This window comes from Saccopteryx leptura, unplaced genomic scaffold (genome assembly GCF_036850995.1).
Source record: "Saccopteryx leptura isolate mSacLep1 unplaced genomic scaffold, mSacLep1_pri_phased_curated manual_scaffold_54, whole genome shotgun sequence".
NCBI classification, from domain to species: domain Eukaryota; kingdom Metazoa; phylum Chordata; class Mammalia; order Chiroptera; family Emballonuridae; genus Saccopteryx; species Saccopteryx leptura.
Window position 1 is genome coordinate 206,687 of NW_027095736.1, and position 3,738 is coordinate 210,424.

Genomic DNA, 3,738 nt, shown 5'->3' on the forward strand with positions numbered 1-3,738 from the left:
TCTGGTGACTGGTGCTCATACCAGGCTCTCCCTGTGACATGAGAGGGAAGCTCCCAGAGGGTGAGGCTGCTGGTGTCCAGTGAGCTCCTGCTGTGTCCCCATCACTTTATGGCAATGCCTGGCCCCAGAGTTAACCAGAGGGAGACAGGGAGGGCCACAGGGAGGACGGCTGAAAGAGGCCCGCCACACCCTCGATCGCGGGCACGTGGACATCCAGCCTGGCCCCCTGCCCGTCTTCCCCGTTGTTTCCTGTGGGGTCAGCAGTGCTCCTGGCAGCGGCCCAAACGCCCTCAACACACCTGTGACATTGCTTTGTCTTCCGGATGCAGATGTGACGGCTGGCTGGTCCAGCATCGTGGAACGCAGCCTCACCTGCCCCCACCAGCCTCTCTTCTGGCCTCACAAAGCATTCTTCTCACAACAGATCTGGGTTCCCACCTGCCACTGCTATTCTACCTAGAGGGTCAGACCCTCAGACGCAGACCCTGAGCCGGGGCCACCATTCCCCTGTGGTCGTCCAGACCCCAGGCCCACCACTGTCTAGAGAACTTCTTCTGACCCCGATGCAGGGTCTTTGGGGACTGCACTGGACTCAGAAAGTGTCTCTATAGCTGAAAGGAAGCGCTTGTTTCTTTACGGTGTGTGCCACCCAGAGTGTGGGGACAAGGGCTGTGACGGCCCCAACGCAGACCAGTGCTTGAACTGTGTCTACTTCAGCCTGGGCAGCGCCAAGACCAGCAGGTATGGGCTGGGGCCCATCTACGTGTCAGGAGCCTGCAGGGCAGGCACCACACAGGGGCCTGTGTAGAGCTGTTCTCTCCCCTACAACTGGTACCTGCTAGGAATTCATGCGGTGCCCCAGAAAGGGAATCCCAGTTAGTTTCACCGCTCTGAAATTTCATCAGTTTTAGTAGCTGGTTTGTCCTCATCACACAAGCAGTTTGTGTCCATGACAGGAACCAGAAGCTGTGTCATGGTGACCTCGGTGGTTGTAAACTTTTCTATTTTGTTCCACTATAATGGGTCATATTCAGCATGGTAAGGCTGACCACTGGGGAGCTGCAGACAGATGTTCTTTTAGGGCCAGAACTTCTCTAAACGTCAGGGGTCTCCTGTGCCTGAGTGCCCAGGCAGAGGGGTGGGAATGCATGGGGGGCACACTCCCACCAGGTTGTAGGCAGAGGGGTGTGGGCATGCATGGGGGGCACACTCCCAACAGGGTGTAGGCAGAGGGGTGGGCATGCATGGGGGGCACACTCCCACCCGGGTGTAGGCAGAGGTGTGGGCATGCATGGGGGGCACACTCCCACCAGGGTGTAGGCAGAGGTGTGGGCATGCATGGGGGGGCACACTCCCACCAGGGTATAGGCGGGGTGTGGCAGGTGCAGGCATGACTTCACCCCGTCATGAAGTCAGACACAGCTGCTCCCCTGTGCTGGGCAGAGACAGACGTGCTGCAGACTGCTCTCTGGCCAGGAGACCCCAGGCCAAGGGCAGGAGGCGGGTATTTGCTGGAGCTGAATCTTCTGAAATTCAAAATTTGCAGTCTTCACAGTAGCTGCACAGTCACATGGTGCTTCCCTAGGGCGATGTGTAAAGGGCAGGGTTCCCAGCCTCTGCCTTCCCAGGGATGGCTTTACCTTCGACCTTCGACACCTACCCCCCACCCCAGGCCTCTGTGTTCTGGGAGGGAGGGCAGACGGGACAGCTACGGTTCCCTGCAGCCTTCTGTTCTTCCCCGCTCAGCTCAACTGGCTGTGGCATTTGTGCTGCTGGGGTTGGGGAAGGGGGTGAACGACATGTTGACAGAGTGTTGCAAAGGCCCTCTCTGTTCCTGGTCCTCCAGGAAGTGTGTGAGCACGTGCCCCTTGGGCTACTTCGGGGACACAGCAGCCAGACACTGTGGCTGGTGCCACAGGGGATGTGAGATGTGCTCGGGCAGGGGTCCAACCCAGTGCCTGTCTTGCCGCCGCGGGTTCTACCACCATCGGGAGATGAACACCTGCGTGACCCTCTGTCCTGCCAGGTCTTATGCTCATGAAGGTAAATGCATGTTGCTGGGCATTGAAATGATGAGTCTACCCTTCCCTGGGATACAGTTCCCTCCCCTGGTGGGACTTTCCTGCCCTCTGCTCCCTGTGCACCCGTCCCTCTGAGAAAGAACTCTGACCAGGGGAGGGAGGGCGCAATGGTGACTCTATAGAGCCTTCAGACCGGGCGCTCCTGGCCAGTCTCACACAGACGTGGTCAGAGCAGGTGCACTAATGCTGACATGAACCTGCTGGTTTGTGGAATCTCACTTCTGAAAGTCAACTTCTGTTACTGAGGACAGGCAGAGAGACAGCTCAGGCCAGCAGCTCTCGGGTCAGCAACGACTGACACCAGACATCAGGGACTTCAGACATCAAAACAGGAAGGCCTCCGGGGTGCCCTGCCGCCTGCCCTGCACTGTCTCCCCCCTGCAGCCCTGGGTGTGTTGGCAGAGTGCTTGCACAGGCAGGTGGGGGTGGCGGATGGGTCGTCGGCTCCCACTTGACTTGATGGTCGAAACTGGGTGAAGGCCCCTCTTAGGAAGACTTCTTGGGCTGCAGTGGGTGTGAGTGAAGACAGACATTTTGCAGCCCCCCAGAAATGCAGTGCCATCCGCTGGCTAAAGAGGCTAGTGTTTGTGGTGCACTCGGCACACAGTGACCACACCCCTCAGAGGGGCCATGAGGGGACATTGCTGAGAGGTGACAAAAGGTCCATGACTAATGATGACACAGGTGGGTCTTGAACTCAGAGCAGGGAAGCCAGGTGGGTAGCTCTGCCAGTCTCAGGAAGTGGGCAGAGGTGGGGAACTCAGGGGCCCAGGACATCACTCCGTGTTTTATCAACTCGGTTCTCCGGGAAGAGACAGAGAGAGCATCTGGGTCAAGTGGATGGAGGGTCATTCCTAAACAAGGTGAAAGAAGCCACCGTTCTCCTGTGATGATTGTGTGTGTCTATGTCCATAGTCACTGAGTGTTTAGTAAAGACCCCTGGAGGATGCTGGTGGGGGGGTTCAGGGGAACCCTCACGCTCTACCCTGTCATGGGTGCAAAGGCCCTGAGTCATCTCTGCTCAGTCAGCCAGGATCTGGCTTCGGTCCTGTTGAAGTTAGCAGAACCAAGCTTGTGTCCTCTGGACAGGGCCCCCCACGTTGTCTGTGGACTTTGGTTTATTGCAGAAAAAAGAGCTAAGACCCCTGACATCTGACACAGGGCTTGTGGTCCTAACGTGGCTGCCTGATTCCTGCATTATTCATCCTGGAGCTGACGCCCGGTGATGGCTGCTCTGTCAGCCCTGCTGGGGAGAGGAGCCCTGTGGGCTCAGGTCTGACGTGCTGACATTCTCCCATTTCCCTTCTCGTCTCTTCCTTCAGGTCAGAAAAAATGCCTGAAGTGCCACGCAAGCTGTAAGAGGTGCATGGGTGACGCGGAGAAGTGCACTGTCTGCCAGGAGGGGTTCAGGTGAGACACGGAGTTCTCCTTCCCGTTTCTGTCACCTCTCTCTCTTGTTTCCACTCAACGATTTGCTGTGTTTTTGCAAATTCTCACAGAAAGCCAAATTTTCAGAAGCCTTTCAGGGTAAAGATGAAGAGTCTGTCCAAATCAGACTTGTTGTTGTCTCTCTTCTATCAAGTGCAACACACATCCTCTTTAAAAACATTGTACTGGGGTCACGATTTTTATCAGAATACTTTGAAATGTTTGTTTA

The 3,738-nt window shown here is 56.5% G+C and overlaps 1 long non-coding RNA gene across 1 annotated transcript; it reads left to right on the forward strand.

Moving 5' to 3' along the window:
- The first annotated feature begins 644 nt into the window (after positions 1–644).
- On the forward strand, positions 645–3,485 carry LOC136387047 (uncharacterized). Its single transcript, XR_010748066.1, has 3 exons — positions 645–741; positions 1,847–2,043; positions 3,404–3,485. It is a non-coding gene; the product is annotated as an uncharacterized lncRNA (long non-coding RNA).
- Positions 3,486–3,738: the final 253 nt, after the last annotated feature.